Source organism: Mustela lutreola, chromosome X (assembly GCF_030435805.1).
Source record: "Mustela lutreola isolate mMusLut2 chromosome X, mMusLut2.pri, whole genome shotgun sequence".
In the NCBI taxonomy this organism is placed as follows: Eukaryota; Metazoa; Chordata; class Mammalia; order Carnivora; family Mustelidae; genus Mustela; species Mustela lutreola.
Window position 1 is genome coordinate 58,548,773 of NC_081308.1, and position 23,726 is coordinate 58,572,498.

Genomic DNA, 23,726 nt, shown 5'->3' on the forward strand with positions numbered 1-23,726 from the left:
AGACCCTTTAGAGATATCCCTCACTACACTTCAGGTCATTGCACTGTGGGTGAAGTTCCTATTATTACCATGTCTCCATCTCTCCTACTTCTCTCTTTGTGGTCCTTCTATCATTTGTTGTTCAGAAGCTGTTCAATTAGCCTTCAGTTTTTCATGAGGAATTGCTCTACATAAAAATGTATATCCATTGTGTCTAAGAGAATATGTGAACTCAGGATCTTTCTATGGCACTAGCTTGGACTCTATCATTTTTTAAAACTCTTTTTTTTTTTTTCTTTTTGTTGCTCTGTCTGGATGAGTTCCATTGTTTTGTCTTCCAGCTCACTGATTTGTTCTTTTGCTTCATCCAGTCTTCTGTTGAAATCCTCTAGTGTATTTTTCAATGTAATTATTGTATTCTTCATCTCTGTGACTTCTGTTTGGTACTTTCTCGTATTTTCTAACTCTTCAGTGAAGTTCTTATTGTGTCCATCCATTCTTCTCTCAAGTTTGTGGCATATCTTCATAACCACTACACTTAACTTTTTTTTTAAATTACTTGTTTCTATTTTATTAAGGTCTTTTTCTGAGATTTTGTCTCATTTTTTTTTTCATTTAAAACATTCCTTTTTCTCATTTTATCTGTTTGTCTGTGTTAGTTTCTATGTATTAGGTGAAATAACTACCTCTCTTAGTCTTACATAAGTGGCTTTCTGTAGGAAATGATTTGTGAGCCCAGGAATGCATTTTCCTCTGGCTGCTAGACTTATGGGCATATACTCAAGAGGTGTTCCTCATGTTGGCTGCACAAACATGCTGGCCATAGTGGAGCCATGTCTGTGGTACAGGGGAGTGAGGGGTCACTCATTTGGCTGTGGCATGGCTGCATTGTAGGGGATATGGGATGTTTGCCCTCACTAGCAGTAGTGTGACTGCAGCATAGAGGGGGTGTGAACCACTCACTTGGTGACTGTGGCACAGATGTGGCATGGATGGATGAGGCTTGCCCAGTAGCACTAACACGTTAAAGAGAGATTCCCAAAATGTTGCCTGCCAGCCCCGGAATAATCCAGGTAGAATGAGATCTCAAAAAAAAAAAAAAAAAAAAAAAAAAAAAAGATGGCATCAACCAACATTTGTTTTTGTGGTGAGAGTCCCAACGGGTTCTTACCCATGTTATGATTAATAAGTGGGCCTTCTCCACATATGTTCTTGGCACTTTTCAAACTACTGCTTTTTTTCTGGGTTTGGGGATGATTGAGACTGCATGTGAACCCTAAGAACAGGTTCTTCATTGCTTACAGTGCTATGGTTCTCCTGGACATATTCCTATTTGTTTCTACAGGCAAACATTTTTGGGGACTATGTTTCCATCGCAGAATCCAAGGGCCACAGTGCCTTATGTCAGGGAACAAACCCCTTGCTCCTCAGGGAAAAGTTCCATGTTTTTAAGATTGTTCCTAATTGTAGGTTGCCACATTTGGGGTAGAATTTTTGGCAAGATACCTATCTTGATGTAACCCTTTTATCTTTTGTTGTGGAAGATGCACCACAAACTTGAGAGAAGAATGGATGGACACAATAAGAACTTCTTCTGTAGTGGTGTTTATCTAGTTTCCAGGACTTTTTCAGAGTAATTATTCTGTATGTACCTGTAGATTTATTTTGTCCATGGGAGGAGGTGAATTAAGGATCTTTGTATATTACCATCTTGTCTCAGTTTACTCATAGGGTTTTAAGGCTACTAAGCTCTGCTTTAGGTTTTATGATGCCAGTCTAGGAGTGCACATGGTAGACAGAATTCCTAGGAAACCCCTCCTTGGCTGGGATACTGCCTTTCATCACCAAGTCCCACTTTGAATTAATGAAATAGTGACAGAATTAAGACTAGGTTCTTGATCTTTCTTTCAAAGGCTCCTTATGAGTTGAGAGACAAACTTCGTTATTAGCTTGTTTCTCTGTAATTTGGGTATCTATAATAATTTCAGAGATGCCCATCTACAACTCCAGTGTTTTGCAATGGTTTTACCAGGCAGTTCAACACTGTGACTGGTAAAGGTGCTCAGCAAAGTTTACTGAAGAGTACCAAGCAGCATGTTGGACAGAGCAGCAGGATAATGAGGTATGTGTCCATGGGAGATTAAGGCAGGCTTTAGACCCTCTTCCCCATTATCTGATCTCTTGAGAACATTTGGGGAAATGAAAGTGTGATTGTTGTTTGGTTTAGAAAGTGATCTTTAGAGGGAAGGAAAAGAGTATGTATCATCATTGAAGGTGTGTACATCTGAGGAAATGTTAATAGGAACACTTCAGGGTTGTGCAGACAGGAATAGAGACCAACACATGTTTCCTCAATAGGTCTTATGGAATCTGAGGAAGAGAGTTACTTTTGAAGATTCTACATGGTGAAAATAAGAAGATCTTTATTTCAAAGCTTAGAGTATAAACAGAGCAAAAGCTTATAATATAAACAGGCGGAGCAACGGAGCACAAAATCAGGACTTTTAAAAGTCTGTTCCACTGAGAAACATCTCTCCAGAGGCTAAACCGGGGTGAAGCCCCTGTGGGGTCAGCGTGGCCTCAGGTCCCGCAGGGTCACAAAAGGATTGGGGGTGTCTGAGTGTCGCAGAGCTTACAGGTATTAGAACGGGGAAGCCAGCTACAGAGACAGAGCTGACAGTGAGCTCACAGCTCGGGGTTACCTTGAACCAGTCACGGGCTCAGTGGGCTCGGAGCGTGGCCGGAGGTCAGGCAGATGGGAGTTGCTGGGCGCTGTTCTCTGAGGGCACACTGAGGAGTGGGGCCCCGGGCTCTCGGCTCCTCTGAGCTGGAGACCAGGAGGCTGTCATTTGTTTTCCCGTCCTCCAGAACTCTATGGAAAGTGCTCAGGGAACAAAAGCTCCAGAAAGCAAACCCGAGTGGATTACTCAGCCCAGCCCCTGGTAAGGGCGGTGCAATTCTGCCTGGGGCAAAGACACTTGAGAATCACTACAACAGGCCCCACCCCCAGAAGATCAACAAGAAATCCAGCGGAGACCAAGTTCACCTACCAAGGAGTGCGGTTTCAATACCAAGGAGAGCAGCAGAATTCCAGAGGAGGAGAAAGCAAAGAACGGAACCCACGGCTTTCTCGCTATGATTCTTTAGTCTTGCAGTTAATTTAATTTTTTTTTCTCCTTTTCATTTTTTTCTCTTCTTCTGCTTAATTTTTTTTAACTTTTACCCTTTTCTTTTTTTAACGTTTTGTTAAGTAGTTTATCTGATATATAGAAATTTTTCCTTTTTTATACTTTTCTTTACTCGTTTTCTTTTTTTAATTTTTTTCTTTCTTTATTTTTTTTTCTCTTTCTTTCTTTCTGAACCTTTTTTTATCCCCTTTCTCCACCCCCCATGATTTGGGATCTCTTCTGATTTGGTTAAAGCATATTTTCCTGGGGTTGTTGCCACCCTTTTAGTATTTTACTTGCTCCTTCATATACTCTTATCTGGACAAAATGACAAGGTGAAAAAATTCAACACACAAAAAAAAGAACAAGAGGCAGTACCGAAGGCTAGGAACCTAATCAATACAGACATTGGTAACATGTCAGATCTAGAATTCAGAATGACAATTCTCAAGGTTCTAGCCAGGCTCGAAAAAGGCATGGAAGATATTAGAGAAACCATCTCAGGAGATATAAAAGCCCTTTCTGGAGAAATAAAAGAACTAAAATCTAACAAATTTGAAATAAAAAAAAGCTATTAATGAGGTGCAATCAAAAATGGAGGCTCTCACTGCCAAGATAAATGAGGCAGAAGAAAGAATTAGCGATATAGAAGACCAAATGACAGAGAATAAAGAAGCTGAGCAAAGAGGGACAAACAGCTACTGGACCACGAGGGGAGAATTCGAGAGATAAGTGACACCATAAGATGAAACAACATTAGAATAATTGGGATTCCAGAAGAAGAAGAAAGAGAGAGGGGAGCAGAAGATATACTGGAGAGAATTATTGGGGAGAATTTCCCTAATGTGGCAAAGGGAATAAACATCAAAATCCAGAAGGTACAGAGAAACCCCCTCAAAATCAATAAGAATAGGCCTACACCCCATCACCTAATAGTAAAATTTACAATTCTTAGTGACAAAGAGAATATCCTGAAAGCAGCCCGGGAAAATAAGTCTATAACATACAATGGTAAAAATATTAGATTGGCAGCAGACTTATCCACAGAGACCTGGCAGGCCAGAAAGAGCTGGTATGATATATTCAGAGCACTAAACGAGAAAAACATGCAGCCAAGAATAATATATCCAGCTAGGCTATTATTGAAAATAGAGGGAGAGATTAAAAGCTTCCAGGACAAACAAAATCTGAAAGAATTTGCAAACACCAAACCAACTCTACAGGAAATATTGAAAGGGGTCCTCTAAGCAAAGAGAGAGCCTACAAGGGGTAGATCAGAAAGGAACAGAGACAATATTCAGTAACAGTCACCTTACAGGCAATACAATGGCATTAAATTCATATCTCTCAATAGTTACCCTGAATGTTAATGGGATAAATGCCCCAGTCAAAAGACACAGGGTATCAGAATGGATAAAAAAAACAAAACCCATCTATATGTTGCCTACAGGAAACTCATTTTAAGCCCGAAGACACCTCCAGATTTAAAGTGAGGGGGTGGAAAAGAATTTACCATGCTAATGGACATCAAAAGAAAGCAGGAGTGACAATCCTTATATCAGATCAATTAGATTTTAAGCCAAAGACTATAATAAGAGATGAGGAAGGACACCACATCATACTCAAAGGGTCTGTCCAACAAGAAGATCTAACAATTTTAAATATCTATGCCGCCAACGTGGGAGCAGCCAACTATATAAACCAATTAATAACAAAATCAAAGAAACACATCAACAATAATATGATAATAGGGGACTTTAACACTCCCCTCACTGAAATGGACAGATCATCCAAGCAAAAGATCAGCAAGGAAATAAAGGCCTTAAACGACACACTGGACCAGATGGACATCACAGATATATTCAAACATTTCATCCCACAGCAACAGAATACACATTCTTCTCTAGTGCACATGGAACATTCTCCAGAATAGATCACATCCTCGGTCCAGAATCAGGACTCAACTGGTATCAAGAGATTGGGATCATTCCCTGCATATTTTCAGACCACAATGCTCTGAAGCTAGAACTCAACCACAAGAGGAAGTTTGGAAAGAACCCAAATACATGGAGACTAAACAGCATTCTTCTAAAGAATAAATTGGCCAACCAGGAAATTAAAGAAGAATTTAAAAAAATCATGGAAACAAATGATAATGAAAACACAACGGTTCAAAATCTGTGGGACATAGCAAAGGCCGTCCTGAGGGGGAAATATATAGCGGTACAAGCCTTTCTCAAGAAACAAGAAAGGTCTCAGGTACACAACCTAACCCTACACCTAAAGGAGCTGGAGAAAGTACAAGAAAGAAATCCTAAGCCCAGCAGGAGAAGAGAAATCATAAAGATCAGAGCAGAAATCAATGAAATAGAAACCAAAAAAAAAAAAAAAAAAAAAAAAAAAAACAATAGAACAAATCAATGAAACTAGGAGATGGTTTTTTGAAAGAATTAATAAAATTGATAAACCCCTGGCCAGACTTATCAAAAAGAAAAGAGAAAGGACCCAAATAAATAAAATCATGAATGAAAGAGGAGAGATCACAACTAACACCAAAGAAATACAAGCAATTATAAGAACATACTATGAGCAACTCTACGCCAGCAAATTTGACAATTTGGAAGAAATGGATGCATTCCTACAAATATATAAACTACCACAACTGATCCAGGAAGAAATAGAAAGCCTGAATAGACCCATAACCAGTAAGGAGATTGAAACAGTCATTAAAAATCTCCAAACAGGGGGACAAGATGGCGGGGGAGTAGAAGGAGGTGCCTTTTCCAGCCTATACCCCAAAGTGAGCTGATTACCTACCAAAGAACTCCATTCACCCATGAAATCAGCCTGAGATCAGAATTATACACGTCTGGATCTCTACAGGGGCAGAAGACGCCAGTGGGCAGGTAAAGTGGAGTGGGAATGGTGGACTGATATCAGAAGATAAACAAAAGGGGGAGGGAGCCACTAGAGGCGACCGGTTGGAAAGTAATACCCCAATACGAGCGAGAGTGCCCTGCGTCTGGGGACCAGCATTAACTTGGAGACTGGTTGAAAGCTTTCCAAAAGAGCAAAGGATCGTGGGGGGAAATTGTGGGAATTGGGGTGGCTAGGGACAGGGGCTTAAGTCCCTGTCCCAGAACAGCCTCCCCTGCGCTGAGGCAGAGAGAGTGCGGCGGAGAAAGCAGGTCTTGGTCCCTAAGCTGCCAGTGCGCCCGAGAATGCATGGGTTCTAGCTCCTGTGAGGGGACAGGAGCCATGCAGGTCGGCAGAATGCGCGAGCCCTACTACAAAGCCCAAGATACATGAGCATGTCCTTCATGCTCCCCTGAGAGAGTCACAAAGGCCTGGCCGGTGCTCTTTGACCCACACCATTGTTTCAGAGCCTAAGCCGCACGCCCCAAACTCTCTCCTCTGACAGAAGTGCACAAAAGCCGAGCCTGGTGCTTTCGGACCTGCGCCCGTTTTCAGTGCCTGAGGCGCGGGTGGGACCCATAGCTGCTCCAGAAAGAGGTGCGCGCAAGCCGGGCACTCTTAGACCCAACAGGACCAGGCACTCCCAGCCCGGGCTAGCGGTAAAATCTCAGTGTGCGATTGCTGCTTGGAACCTCTCTGGCGGTTGGGAGCTCCCAGACAGCCAGAACTGCCTTGGCTTTGGGTACAAGCAAAAGATCCTGTATCCACAGGGTCTGCAATTTGGAACCTGCTCTGCCAGCGGCCAAGGGGGAACTTATTTAGGCTTTGCATCCAGACTGAGGCGTCTCTCTGAGAGGGAGATCAGGGTGTGGTTTTCTTCTTCTAAAACTACAAAAACCATCAAAAGCGGTCAAGGTGAGAGAAAAAAGTAAACAAACATAAAAACCGCCAGAGGAAAAAAACAGTTTCCTCAGATACCCACCCCCTTGAGGGGGGTGGGAGGACTTAACTCAGGAAACATCATTGACTGACAACCCACGTGTCAGGCCCCTCCCCCATAAAACAAACCAAGAAGGAAAAAAAAAAGAGGGGAAAAAAAAAGGACTACAAGAGAACAACCACTACTTCATAGGAAAACTTTTATTGTTCAATCGTTCGGACTATTCTGGTTCATTTTTTTTTTTTTTTACACATAGGTAATTTTTTTAACCTATTTACCATCACAGCAAGCTGTGCAGTACATCAAATTCCATAATACCCTTCTAACCTGAACTTTTTGATACATACAGCTATGTTTTTCTTTTGCATTTTTATTTTTTTAATTCCTTTTTTTAAATTTTAGTTTAGTTTAGTCTAGTTTATTCCTTTTTATTTTTATCCTCTAATATTCATATAAACTTCAAAGTAATCCCCTTTCCCCAATCAATACTACCACGAAAGGTAAACCAATTTTTAATCCCCTTTATCTTAGGAAAGTTGAGTCCTTTAACAAAGGTATCAAGATACATCCAGGAAGAATCAAAACAACCATCCTTGCACACACTGAGAATTTATAAGAACTCTCACATCTTCTTCTTTCACCAGTGTTGCTGTGTTTTTGTGTTTGTCCTGCTAGCATATAAATCTTACATATGGGGTTCTTTTTGACGAGGTTCTTCCTTTATTTGCATATGTATATATTTCTCTTGTCATATACTTGTATCAGTCTTTTTGTTTGTCTCTTTTTGTTTGTCTACTTCATAAATCTTACCTTGGGGCCCATCTGGGATGAACCTTCTCTTTCATCTTCCCTTTCTTTCTTCTCTCTCTCTCTTTTTTTCCTTTTCTTTCTTTATCTTTTTCTTCTTCTTTTCTTTTGTCTCTCGTTTGGGTGGGGAATCCTGATTGCTCAGAAGTGTTCCAGGGTGCCCCTTGACTGCACCACAGTTGATACATCCAGCTACATCTCTTCAGTCATCTCCCACCAAAATGACTAGGAGGAGGAATGCCCAACAGAAGAAAAATACAGAGGATGGACCTTCTTCAACAAAGCTAATGGCTATCAACATAGACAATATGTCGGAAAGAGAATTCAGGCTAACAATAATCCAGGCAATAGCTAGGTTGGAAAAAGCCATGGATGACCAAATGGAATTGATTAGGGCCGAACTGAAAGCGACCAGATAGGATGTTCACAATGTTAGGGCAGAGCTTAAAGCTACCAGGGATGAGGATCACAATGCTCTCAATGAGTTCCAATCTAATCTAAACTCTCTCAAAGCTAGGATAACTGAGACAGAAGATAGAATTAGTGATCTGGAAGACAAACAGATAGAGAGAAAGGATCAGGAGGAAGCCTGGAACAAACAGCTTAGAAACCACGAAAGCAGAATCAGGGAAATAAATGATGCCATGAAGCATTCCAACATCAGAATTATTGGAATCCCTGAAGGGGAGGAGAAAGAAAGAAGTCTAGAAGATATAGTGGAACAAGTCCTTCATGAAAATTTTCCCAATCTGGCGAATGGAACCAGCATTCATGTACTAGAGGCTGAACGGTCTCCACTCAAGATTATACATTACAAAAAAAACATCACGACACCTGATAGTCAAATTGAGGAATTATAATTGTAGGTATAATCTCTTGAAAGCCGCCAGGGCAAAGAGGCTCCTTACTTACAGAGGGAAGCCCATTAGAATAACTTCAGAGCTGTCCACAGAGACCTGGCAAGCCAGAAAAGGCTGGCAAGATATATTCAGGGCACTAAATGAGAAGAACATGCAGCCAAGAATACTTTATCCAGCAAGACTGACATTCAAAATGGATGGAGACACAGTTTCCAAGACTGGCAAGGCTTAAAAGACTATGCAACCACCAAGCCAACACTGCAGGAAATATTAAGGGGGGTTCTATAAAAGAGAAAAAATCCCAAGAATAGCATTGAACAGAAATATAGAGACAGTCTACAGAAAGAAAGACTTCAAAAGTAACTCGATGTCAATAAAAACGTATCTATCAATAATCACTCTCAATGTGAATGGCCTAAATGTGCCCATAAATTGGCACAGGGTTGCAGATTGGATAAAACGACAGGACGCACCCATATGTTGTCTACAAGAGACCCATTTTGAACCTAAAGGTACACCCAGACAGAAAGTGAAGGGATGGAGAAGCATCTTTCATGCCAATGAGCCTCAAAAGAAGGCTAGAGTAGCAATTCTCATATCAGATAAATTAGACTTTAAACTAAAGACTGTAGTCGGAGAAAGAGAAGGACACTACATAATCCTTAAAGGGACTATCCACCAAGATGACCTAACAATTGTAAATATCTATGCTCCCAATATGGGAGCAGCCAATTACATAAGAAAACTGTTAATCAAGATAAAGAGTCATATTGATATGAATACACTAATCGTAGGACATCTTAACACGCCTCTCTCAGAAAATCAATAAAGAAAAAAGAGCATTGAGTGACACATTGGACCAGATGGACCTCATAGATATATACAAAACATTCCAATCTAAAGCAACAGAATACACATTCTTCTCAAGTGCACACGGAACCTTCTCCAGAATAGACCACATAGTGGGTCACAAATCAGGACTCAACCGATACCAAAAGACTGAGATGATTCCCTGCCTATTCTCAGATCACAATGCTTTGAAACTGGAGCTCAATCACAAGGAAAAGTTCAGAAGGAACTCAAATATCTGGAAGCTAAAGACCACCTTGCTTAAGAATTCTTGGATCAACCAAGAGATCAAAGAAGAACTGAAACAATTCATGGAAACCAATGAGAATGAAGACACTCGGTCCAAAACCTATGGGATACAGCAAAGGCGGTCCTAAGGGGGAAATACATAGGCACCCAGGTCTCCCTCAAAAAAATTGAAAAATCCAGAATACACCAGCTGTCTCTACACCTTAAAGAACTGGAGAATCAACACCAAATCAAACCAACTCCACACTCAGCAGGGAGTCTGCTTCCTCCTCTCTCTCTGCCTGCCTCTGCCTTCTTGTGATCTCTCTCTCTCTCTCTCTCTGTGTCAAATAAATAAATAAAATCTTAAAAAAAAAAAGGCAAATCATCAAGATTAGAGCTGAGATCAAGAGGTAGAAACCAGAGATACAGTAGAACATTTCAATGAAACTAGAAGCCGGTTTTTTGATAGAATCAATAAGATCAATAAACCATTGGCCACACTAATCAAGAAGAAAAGAGAGAAAGCCCCAATTGATAAAATTATGAATGAAAAGGGAGAGATCACAACGAACACCAAGGAAGTAGAAACAATCATCAGAAGTTATTATCAACAGTTATATGCCAATAAGCTTAGCAACCTAGATGAAATGGATGCATTCCTGGAAAAATATAAACTACCAAAATTGAACCAGGAAGAAATCGACAACCTGAATAGACTGATATCTAGTAACGAGATTGAAGCAGTGATCAAAAACCTCCCAAAAAACAAGAGCCCAGGACCTGAGGGATTCCCTGGGGAATTCTACCAAACTTTCAAAGAAGAAATAACACCTATTCTCCTGAAGCTGTTTCAAAAAAATGGAAGCAGAAGGAAAACTTCCAGACTCTTTCTATGAAGCCAGCATTACCCTGATCCCCAAACCAGGCAAAGACCCTATTCATCAGACCAATATCACTGATGAATATGGATGCTAAGATTCTCAACAAGAACCTAGCCAACAGGATCCAACAGCACATTAAAAAGATTATCCACCATGATCAGGTGGGATTCATCCCTGGGCTACAAGGATGGTTCAACATTCTCAAATCAATCAATGTGATACAACAAATTAATATGAGAAGAGAGAAGAACCACATGGTCCTCTCAATTGATGCAGAAAAAGCATTTAAGAAAATCCAGCATCCGTTCCTGATTAAAACACTTCAAAGTATAGGGATAGAGGGAACATTGCTGAACCTCATCAAATCTGTCTATGAAAGACCCACAGCAAATACCATCCTCAATGGGAAAAAGCTTGTAGCCTTCCCGTTGAGATCAGGAACAAGGCAAGGATGCCCACTTTCCCCACTCCTGTTCAACATAGTATTAGAATTCCTAGCAACAGCAATCAGACAACAAAGAGAATAAAGAGCCCAGATATGGACCCTCAACTCTTTAATTGGAGAATTTAATTCTCCAATTTATCCAAATTGGCAAAGAAGAAGTCAAACTCTCTCTATTCATAGACGACATGATTCTTTATATGGAAAACCCAAAAGAATCCACCCCCAAACTAGAACTCATACAGCAATTCAGCAACGTGGCAGGATACAAAGTCAATGTGCAGAAATCACTGGCTTTCTTATACACTAACAATGAAAATACAGAAAGGGAAATTAGAGAATCAATTACATTTACTATAGCACCAAGAACCATAAGATACCTGGGAAAAAACCAAACCAAAGAGGTAAAGGATCTGTACTTGAAGAACTACAGAAATTGAAGAAGAAATTGAAGAAGACACAAAAAGATGGAAGGCTTGGATAGGAAGAATAAACATTGTTAAAATGTCTATACTGCCTAGAGCAATCTATACTTTTAATGCCATTCTGATCTAAATTCCACCGGTATTCCTCAAAGAGCTGGAGCAAATAATCCTAAAATTTGTATGGAATCAGAAGAGACCCCGAATCGCTAAGGAAATGTTGAAAAACAAAAATAAAGCTGGGGGCATCACGTTACCTGATTTCAAGCTTTATTACAAAGCTGTGATCACCAAGACAGCATGGTACTGGCATAAAAACAGATACATAGACCAGTGGAACAGAGTAGAGAGCCCAGATATGGACCCTCAACGCTATGGTCAATTAATCTTCGACAAAACAGGAGAAAATATTCAGTGGAAAAGACAGTCTCTTCAATAAATTGTTTGGGAAAACTGGGCATCTATATGTAGAAGAATGAAACTCGACCATTCTCTTACAGCGTACACAAAGATAAACTCAAAATGGATAAAAGACTTCAATGTGAGACTGGAATCCATCAGAAACCTAGAGGAGAGCATAGGCAGTCATCTCTTCGATATCAGCCACAGCAACTTCTTTCATGATATGTCTCCAAAGGCAAAGGAAACAAAAGCGAAAGTAAACTTTTGGGACGTCATCAAAATCCAAAGCTTCTGCACAGCAAAGGAAACAGTCAAGAAAACAAAGAGGCCACCCACGAAATGGGAGAAGATATTAGCACGTGACAGTATAGACAAAAGGTTGATATCCAGGATCTATAAAGAACTCCTCAAACTCAACACACATGAAACAGGCAAACATATCAAAAAATGGGAAGAAGATATGAACAGACACTTCTCCAATCAAGACATACAAATGGCTATCAGACACATGAAAAAATGTTCATCATCACTCGCCCTCGGGGAGATTCAAATGAAAACCACATTGAGATATCACCTTACACCAGTTAGAATGGCCAAAATTAACAAAGCAGGAAACAACAAGTGTTGGAGGGGATGTGGAGAAAGGGGAACCCTCTTACACTGTTGGTGGGCATGCAAGTTTGTGTAGCCTCTTTGGAGAACAGCGTTGAGATTCCTCAAGAAATTAAAAATAGTACTTCCCTATGACCCTGAAATTGCACTCCTGGGTATTTACCCCAAGGATACAGATGTCGTGAAAAGAAGGGCCATCTGTACCCCAATGTCTATAGCAGCAATGGCCACGGTCGCCAAACTGTGGAAAGAACTAAGATGCCCTTCAACAGACGAATGGATAAGGAAGATGTGGTCCATATACACTATGGAGTATTATGCCTCCATCAGAAAGGATGAATACCCAAGTTTTGTAGCAACATGGACGGGACTGGAAGAGATTATGCTGAGTGAAATCAGTCAAGCAGAGAGAGTCAATTATCATATGGTTTCACTTATTTGTGGAGCATAACAAATATCATGGAGGACAAGGGGTGTTAAAGAGGAGAAGGGAGTTGGGGGAAATTGGAAGGGGAGGTGAATCATGAGAGACTATGGATTCTGAAAAACAATCTGAGGGGTTTGAAGTGGCGGGGGTGTGGAAGGTTGGGGTACCAGGTGGTGGGTATTATAGAGGGCACTGCTTGCATGGAGCACTGGGTGTGGTGAAAAAATAATGAATACTGTTTTTCTGAAAATAAATAAATTGAAAAAAATTTAAGAAAATCAATAAAAAATTAAAATAAAACAATGAAAAAACCCTGTCACACTAATGCCACGCACATACACACACTTTCCCAGTCAATACAGTACACCCTTGTAACTATATAAATACACCAATTAGCAAATCTTTACTTTTAGGCCCTCTTGATGTTCAGCTCTGCATAAGGATCACGGAAGGACTTTATGCCTCAGTTTCATCACACTGACCTTTAAGTGTGGTTGGGAAGATCCAATGATATAATAAGTAAGAAAAAAAAGGGAAAATTGTGATACCATAGGGAAAGAAGCATGTGTAGCAACTTCTTGTGCATATGAATTGCTTATGTAATGTTTTTTTTTTTTCCCCCCAAAGGAACTGAGAAATAGTGTCCTTGGCCAGCTTCTTCTTGAACAATATCTTCTAATTATGCATTCTATCTGTTGTGTAACTGCTATTCCATGTACAGCCACAGCTGAGATCCCAGCCAATATTTGAGTTGAAGGTGCTTCCACAATGATAACTTCCACCTGTCATATTACTCCCAGTCTTAGAGTGTTCCTAATTCTCAATGTATTGTAAAACAGAGACAAGTTATCTCCACTGTGTCCTGTATAAAGCACAAGCTTAATAAAATGGTTGCTTTATAAGTTTTGGGGTGGCTTGTTAAGCAACAACAGATAGTAAAACATCTACCTCCCACATTAAACTGTTCTTTGTATTCAGTGACTGTCATCTCTGCAACTTACTGCCTAGTATGGAGCCTGACAAGCATTCATAGTCAGTAAATGTTTGATAAACTGATGTGAGTAGAAAAGGTATAATAAATAAATAGAGGTAAGTAGCAGAGCTTAGACAAAGCTGGAGATAGTGAGAGGCAGGAGGCATGAAAATCAACACAGTTTCCTACAGAGAGACAGGAAGAGATGTATTATATTGAATTGGCACTTATGATGTGTTAGAATAATAGATTTACACTGCACACTCTGCTAGAACTGGAGAAACCTTCAGGCCAGAAAATTCTAGAAGGGCTGAGATGTGTGTGTGTGTGTGTGTGTGTGTGTGTGTGTGTGTGTTGTGTTGGAACAGGAGGCTGGTCCTATTACTGAGACCTATGCTGAGACTCAGATGGAAGCTCATAACATCTCCCAGAGAGAACTCAGGGAAAAGGCAAAGCCAAAGAGAGAGTCCTATCATCTCAATGAGGTACTGATAGAAATAGAGTGCTATCTCCCACATAACACTACTACTCTTATACAAAGATGGCATTGTATATGAGTGTACTTCTCTATCTCTCATAACTTTTTTTTTCCAGTCTACTTCCTACCTACTTTTGTAGGTGAGACCTTTATTGTCTCTCACCTAGCCTATTGGAAGAGGAACCATATTTTTCTAATGGAAAATATTTCTATCTGTAGAATATGGCATGGAGACTAACACTCTAAATAGAAAAGAAAAAGAAAAAATGAATAAAATGGAGAATGTCCCAAAAAATCTGGACTAAATGACCATTCTTAGTATTAAAAAAACTTCCTAGCTAACACAGTACTCACCTTTCCTTCATTTGTTTGATTTTTCCTTTAGTCATTAATCCCACAGGAAGTTTTGAACATTTATTAATGAACTGTGGTATGTACTGAGTGGAGACAGAAAAAAAATTAAAATTAAAATAAATTGTAAGAAAAAAAAAGAGTTGGATGCTAAAAAAAAAAAAAAAATGTAAGACCTGAGAACTCATAATTTCTCAGGGAAGATAGATATTTAAACAAATGATCCTGGTTGAGATTTTAGTGGTGAATTATTCAAGCACAAATAAACAATATATACTTGGAAATAGAGAAGACACTTGGGCATTATAAGACTGTAGGAAGAGATATAGGACTCCTTTGAAAAGAGGTAAAAATAAATCCTGCGGGGATAATGTGGGACCAAGAAGAGTTTAGAGAAAAGAAGGGGACCAAGGAGAAAACTTTGAGGTTTGCCTATTGATGTGGGAAACAAAGGCAGAAGAAAAATTGTTAAATTTCCTTATTACCTACAGCTCATTGACAAGTCCTTGAAACAGGCAGAGTGACATTCCACTAGGAACTCAGCTGCTTTGAGGTTAATACTTTGCTAAAGGCAACAGGCAATCTTAGCCCAACCTCCAGGACCCTGTAAGTCTACTTTAACATATAGAAATTCTTTTGAATGCCTCCTTTATCTTTAACCCCCAAGATACATTTTGGCAATAATCCTCCCAGCGTATGGCCCACCAATATACATCTGAAGGATCTCATGACTGAAGGTTTACTCAACAATAATAAATGAACTTTCCCAACACTAGCCCCCTCAGAATCCTGGAGACCTTGTTTCCAAAATACCTGGGAGACTTAAGCTATCTCTAACTCCCTCCCAACCTGAAAGTATATAATGGGCCACTCCTCGTGACCCTAGTGCTGTTTCTCTTTCTGTCCAAGGGTGCTTTAATAAAACCAAGTTTTTTCACCAAAGATGTCTCAAGAATTCTTTCTTGGCCACTGGGTTTGAACCCTACCTAACATCTTTCTTACATCGCCTACATAACAACAACAACAAAAAAAAAACAAAAAAAAAAAACAAAAAAAAACAAAAAAAAAACAAAAAAAAAAAGAAAAGAAAAGAAAAGAAAAAGGAAAAGAAAGGGAAGGGAAGGAAAGGAAAGGAAAGAAAGAAGAGAAAAGAATATAAAAGAAAAGAAAAGGAGATAGACCAATAAATGAAGATGTAGTCAGGAAACTTGGTAAACAAAGGAATGGAAATGAATATTTCTTTTTTTTAAAATTTATTTTTTATTTATTTTCAGCATAACAGTATTCATTATTTTTGCACCACACCCAGTGCTCCATGCAATCCATGCCCTCTCTAATACCCACCACCTGGTTCCCCCAACCTCCCACCACCTCCCCGCCACTTCAAATATATTTCTTGAGACTCTCCCTGGAATTTTGTCCCTTGTTTCTTCTAATAATCCCATGAGTTAGGGCTTTATTTGCCCAATTTTGGAGGAGAGAAAGCTAAAGTTCAGAGAGCCTAAGTGGTTTGCCTGCACTATAAGAGGCAATCATCCTCCAAGATATTCAAACCCTGAACTTATCTGCCTCATGGCTTAAATTTTCAGCCTGCTGGTAAAAAGAGAATGATCTGTCTGGCTCTGAGAGCTTAGCAAGAGACCCTCCTAAACTTCATCAACTTTCTGTCATACTAGGTTCATTTGCATTGGCTCCCTTGGCCCAAGCACTAAGAGTTCTATGACTCAGGAAGCCTTTTCTATGCTTCCAGGGAAATATCATAGATGTAGTATTTTAATCTTATCTGGAGACTATATATATATATTTTTTATTTCTGAAAATACCCTAAAAACCAGCCTGCAGTTCACCACATGCTCATATTTCTGTGCAAGTGTACACATGTGCATGGTGAGACAAATCAAGAAACTCACCAAGATGATCATCTGCACTTGAAAGACATGGAAATATGGAAGAGGACAAAGGGAAACAGGAAAGATGTACTAGATAAAAATATCTCCAAACCTACAGTACCTCTCTACAGTGAAGATTTATGGCAGAGGTAAGAACGTTGAGCAGATTTTGGTGTTGTGGAAGTGATGTTGGAAACAAAGGCAGAAGGAAATGTAGGTAAGATTAAGTGTCCTTAATAACCTACAACCCATTGACAGATACTTGAGGCAGGTAAAATATAACATTCCTCTAGGAAGTTTCCAACCATCTTAATGTTAATGCATTGCTAGAGGGAAAAAAACTTTAGTTGGACAATAGCAAGGCCTGCAGTGTCCTGTGAGTCTTCTTTAGCTCACGAAAATCCTTTTGGAACTTTCCTTATCTTCACTTCTCCCACCCTAAAATATTTAATCAGTTGCTCCTCACAATCCTGGAGCAACAAACAGCATCAACTCATGGACATTGGTCCTGTCCCCCTGCTTTAATAAAACCACCATTTTGCACCAAAGATGTCTCAATAATTCTTTATTGTCCATCAGCTCAGGACCTCACCAGCATCCCAAAACTACATCATAAGGACACTCAACTTAGAGTCAGAACCCAGTTTTTAGTATCTTCTCTGCAACACAATAGTAAGAGGTTGGGTATATCTTGTCACCATTCTGACCCGAAGCTGCCTGCCTATAAAATGGGGTAGGACAACTGATTTCCAAAGTCCCTTCTAAATTGAACATTGCATGCATGATTCTAGAAATACCATGTTTATCATATAAAGAAGACCCTGATTACAAATCTTGCTCACATTTTAATCACTTCTGGGACTATATGATTTTTTTTCATTACTTTGACTGGAATAGCCTCTAGTGTTTGTGTCAAACTGTGATGAGAATTTGGTTCAGATGTGCTTAAAAACAAAAATGTATCTTCAGTCCCAGGGTCTTGTATAGCACCTGACAGCCCCAATCCTTTTTCTGTAAATAGTTTTCTTTCTACTCCAACCCAATGTTTGAACATCTAGGCCTGGTAAGGACTGGTACCCTGGTGCTCTTCCTCTGCCCAGCTCAGCCTAAGTGCCCTCTGCTCCCAGAACTTATGAAAAATGTCCTTTCAAATTCCACAAAGAAAACTGCCACTGTTTGGAAAGTATTATGTACATTTCCCCCTTTCTTTTTCCCTTTGTCAGTAGAAGGGAAAGAGGAAGGGAACCAAGCAGAATGAATGAAGAAAATTTTCTCTGGGTAGTTACAAATTGCTTAGATGTCTCAGAGAAACTAATTGATTATTATTCTTGTTGATAAAAAAATATTCCAGGCTATGAGAAGACTATTGTAAAAGCACACATTCTTGAGAATAAGACTAAATGATGAATGATGTCAATTGGGGATCTGTTTATTCTCTAAAGTAAAGAGCACTTACTTGTTAGTTGATGAAAGGCATGATACCTTGATTACAGAGAATGTATTTAATTCCACTTGACAGATATCTTAAAAGTTCTGGCTCTAGATCTGTGATCTTGAGCCAGTTACTTCTCCTTTTTAGGTCTCAGTCCCCCCATCTACATCTGGATCTTCCTTACCATTCCCTCTTAAACAGACATGCTGGAGATATATGTCAGAACTTTGCATCCAGGGGTCTCAGTCACAATGAAGACTGTTGAAGGTTTTGAGATATGAGATGTAAAGGAGTTACAAAAGCCCTGAATTTTGGGCTATGTCCTAACTTTTACAGTAACAATCTGGATGACTCTGAGCAAATAATTTCTTGGGGTTTTCCTTTTCCTCATATGTGGAAAAATGACCAGACAATCCTTAAGGTAACTTCCAACTTGGGAACTCTACAAATGCATAAGCTTTCAATTAAAAATTCCCTACTTCCAGTGCTCTGAGGGGGAATAATTAAATAAAGCAAGTTATTACTCCCAAACAACTTCACATCTAGGAGAAAAAAAATGGAGGTTTTTGTGATTATCCTGCTTACCTCATCTAGAATCCTTGGCCCAAGTCAAAAATCTTCAGCCTTCTCTCCAATTAAAAAATCCCTTCAAATGATCCATTTTACACTGGATTGAGTGATTCATCAAACATATGTTGACATGGTAAGTATATGAATAGCATTTACCCAAAGGTACACTCTCAACCTTCATATCCTAATTCTTTTATCTGACATTCCAGTCTGGCTCCAAACTAGTTTTCTCAGTCCTTTTCTGTCCTTTGGTGCACCTGTGTACTTCTATTACCACATAATATACACACAACCAATATGGTGTGATAGATCTATCATTCTCCAGGTGCACACAGTTCTTGGAGGGCCACAACTAATCATTCATCATTTCTGTGCTCTTTATATGGTACTTTGCACATAAGAAGTACTCAGTCAGTATATGAAAAGCAAAAGAATAAATGAGTAAGTGAATGAATGGAACAAATCTAATTTAAGTGAAAAAACATATATAAATCACAGAGAAGTTTCTAGCCTTTGGCAGTATTTGTGACTAGTGGAATAAGTGGAGGTTTTATGGGGGGGGGAAGTGTTATTATACAACAGTGTATCATTAACGACTATTAGAGCTTCATCTTGTGGAAGATTCCAATATAGTGAGCCATGTCAAGCCAATAGAACTATGCAAGGAGGGGGCATGTTTGGAGACTGGGGAGCAGTCCATCTTGGCTGTTCAATGGAATTTGATAAAAGGGTGAGAAAAGAGACAGACAAAGATTCTTCAGAATCAGGTTATAGTAAACCATGAATACCAGACTAAGGGTTCTTAACTTTCTTCTGTAGGCAAGGAAGAGCTACTGGTGGCTTCTGAACAGTTAAGTATTATAATCCAAGCTGTGCTTAATGGAAATAATTGTGGGAACAGGGTCAAGGAGGGACTAAGTGTTTGGTCAATGATGTTAGACAGCCTCAGAGATAGGAAGACAGACACTTGATGCTGCTCTGAGATGGCACAAGTGTGGCACTTTAGCTTGTGAGAACTCTAACACATCATAATTTGGTGATAGATACCAATAATATCAACAAATAATTCAAAAAATAATAATATCAACAAATAATTCTTTCCAGCTGTAAACACTAGGCAGCTGTGGCCCATTTATATAGTGTCAGTCACCCGGGATGTCATGTATCAAACTTAATAGAGGACTAAGTTCTGACTGAGCCTCCAGAAGTCTTGGCTCCTATCTGATTTGGTCCATTCAGCCTTACCAGTTCCCTATGCTACTAGACAAATTTTCACTACCATAATATTGCCCTCTAGTGGTATTTTTCTTCAAACAGCCAGGGGTACACTTAACCCTGACCTTAAACTGTTCCTCTTCCTCACTAATTGCAGTTTTCTTTTATATGTCTGTTTTCTGTTTTCTCTTTCATCTCTGCATTCTCTTTCCTTTCCCTCACTTATTCCATGGTGGAGTAAACTGAGTCAAGAAGAAAGGACTAGAGATTATTAACTCAATATAACATAAACTGAAGCTTAGAAAAGTGAAGTAATTTGTTCTGCATCATTCAGTCACAAATTAGCTGGATTGAAATTCAAATCTTATCACTTGATTTTGACTTCTGGGTTCTTTCCTGGAAACTTTCCTCCTCCCCTCCCCACCCTTTCTCCTTCCCTGTTCTTTCCTTCCACAAATGCCAATGCTAAGATCTGGAGATGAATATATTCTGTTGTAGAGAAAACCCCTTGTCTCTTTCTCAGCACAGAAAAACATAGGGGAACCTGGGTGGCTCAGTGGGTTAAGTCTCTTCCTTCCATTCTGGTCATGATCCCAGGATCCTGGGATGGAGCCCTGCGTCGGGCTCTTTTCTCATTGGGGAGCTTACTTCCCCCCCCTCCTCTCTGCCTGCCTGTGTGCATACTTGTGATATCTCTGTCAAATAAATAAATTAATTTTAAAAAGAAAAACATATGATTTTAAGAACCCAGTGTGATTAGTGTATTGATAGACTCATGTTGACAGTGTTGGGTCACTAAGGATATAAAGTGACTTACATGTCAGAGAAGGAAGAAAAGGGGAGACGATTTCAGGCCAAGAGATAAGCAAACATTAAAGCACAGATTTGTGGAAAGGACAGAGCATTTTCAAAGAAATGGTAAGGGCTAAGAAGGAGTGGGGCCTCGAGCCAGAATGTGCCAGCCTTTGTATGCCAGGCAGACTATTTTGGACTTTAAACTCTCTCTCTATTTACACAATTACTGAAACTTGTAAGCAACTGCACTTTCTAGGCTATCATTTCCTCTCCCACACACCAAACTGCTTAGTTAACTTGTAAAGCAGCCAGAAATATAACAAATTTTATTGAGTTTTCCCAGACACAATATGTAAATCCAGGGCTGAATGGGTCCTAAACTATCCTGCCTTCTAGGTCTTCTGATGTTTATCAAAATGGAGGGTGGTAAATATGGAGAAAATACCTAAAAAATACTGGGCAGATTCCAGACATATGGACCAGCCTCAGGTAAATCAATATGCATACTATACCAGTACCATGCAGTCTTGGTGATCACAGCTTTGTAATAAAGCTTGAAATCAGGTAACGTGATGCCCCCAGCTTTATTTTTGTTTTTCAACATTTCCTTAGCGATTTGGGGTCTCTTCTGATTCCATACAAATTTTTGCATTATTGCTCCAGCTCTTTGAAGAATACTGGTGGAATTTAGATCGGAATGGCATTAAAAGTATAGATTGCTCTAGGCAGTAGAGACATTTTAACAATGTTTATTGTTCCGATCCAAGAGCATGGAATGGTCTTCCAACTTTTTGTGTCTTCTTCAATTTCTTTCATGAGTGTTCTGTAGTTCCTCAAGTACAGATCCTTACCTCTTTGGTTAGATTTATTCCCAGGTATCTTATGGTTCTTGGTGCTATAGTAAATGGAAACGATTCTCTAATTTCCCTTTCTGTATTTTCATTGTTAGTGTATAAGAAAGCCAGTGATTTCTGCACATTGACTTTGTATCTTGCCACGTTGCTGAATTGCTGTATGAGTTCTAGTAGTATGGGGGTGGAGTCTGGGGTTTTCCATATAAAGAAACATGTCATCTGTGAATAGAGAGAATTTGACTTCTTCATTGACAATTTGGATACATTTTATTTCTCTTTGTTGTCTGATTGCTGTTGCTAGGACTTCTCATACTATGTTGAACAAGAGTGGTGAGAGTGGGCATCCTTGTCTTGTTCCTGATCTCAACGGGAAGGACACAAGTTTTTTCCCAGTGAGTATGATATTTGCTGTGGGTCTTTCATAGATAGATTTGATGAGGTTCAGGAATGTTCCCTCTATCCCTATACTTTGAAGTTTTAATCAGGAACGGATGCTGGATTTTGTCAAATGCTTTTTCTAAATCAATTGAGAGGACCATGTGGTTCTTCTCTCTTCTCATATTAATTTGTTGTATCATATTGATTGATTTGCGAATGTCGAACCATCCTTGTAGCCCAGGGATGAATCCCACCAGATAATGGTGGATAATATTTTTAATGTGCTGTTGGATCCTGTTGGCTAGGATCTTGTTGAGAATCTTAGCATCCATATTCATCAGTGATATTGGTCTGAAATTCTCCTTTTTTGTAGGGTCTTTTCCTGGTTTGGGGATCAGGGAAATGCTGGCTTCATAGAAAGAGTATGGAAGTTTTCCATCTGCTTCCATTTTTTGAAACAGCTTCAGGAGAATAGGTGGTATTTCTTCTTTGAAAGTTTGGTAGAATTCCCCAGGGAATCCGTCGGGTCATGGACTCTTATTTTTTGGGAGGATTTTTGATCACCGCTTCAATCTCGTTACTAGGTATTGGTCTATTCAAGTTGTAGATTTCTTACTGGTTCAATTTTGGTAGTTTATATTTTTCCAGGAATGCATCCATTTCATCTAGGTTGCTAAGCTTATTGGCATATAACTGTTGGTAATAACTTCTGATGATTGTTTCTACTTCCTTGGTGTTCGTTGTGATCTCTCCCTTTTCATCATAATTTTATGGGAGAAGATATTTTCAAATGATAGGACAGACAAAAGGTTGATATCCAGGATCTATAATGAACTCCTCAAACTCAACACACACAAAACAGGCAATCATATAAAAAAATGGGCAGAATAGAGCAATATATACTTTTAATGCCATTCCGATCAATATTCCACCGGTATTCTTCAAAGAGCTGGAGCAAATAATCCTAAAATTTGTATAGAATCAGAAGAGACCCCGAATCACTAAGGAAATCTTGAAAAACAAAAATAAAGTTGGGGGCATCACGTTACCTGATTTCAAGCTTTATTACAAAGCTGTGATCACCAAGACAGCATGGTACTGGCATAAAAACAGACACATAGACCAGTGGAACAGAGTAGAGAGCCCAGATATGGACCTCAACTCTATGGTCAATTAATCTTCGACAAAACAGGAAAAAATATACAGTGGAAAAAAGACAGTCTCTTCAATAAATGGTGCTGGGAAAACTGGACAGCTATATGTAGAAGAATGAATCTCGACCATTCTCTTACACTGTACACAAAGATAAACTCAAAATGGATAAAAGACCTCAACGTGAGACAGAAATCCATCAGAAACCTAGAGGAGAACATAGGTAGTAATCTCTTCGATATCAGCCACAGCAACTTCTTTCAAGATATATCTCCAAAGGCAAAGGAAACAAAAGCGAAAATAAACTTTTGGGACTTCATCAAAATCAAAAGCTTCTGTACAGCAAAGGAAACAGTCAAAAAAACAAAGAGGCAACCCACGGAATGGGAGAAGATATTTGCAAATGACAGTACAGACAAAAGGTTGATATCCAGGATCTATGATGAACTCCTCAAACTCAACACACACGAAACAGACAAACATATCAAAAAATGGGAAGAAGATATGAACAGAGACTTCTCCAATTAAGACATACAAATGGCTATCAGACACATGAAAAAATGTTCATCATCACTAGCCTTCGGGGAGATTCAAATGAAAACCACATTGAGATATCACCTTACACCAGTTAGAATGGCCAAAATTAACAAAACAGGAAAAAACATGTGTTGGAGGGGATGTGGAGAAAGGGGAACCCTCTTCCA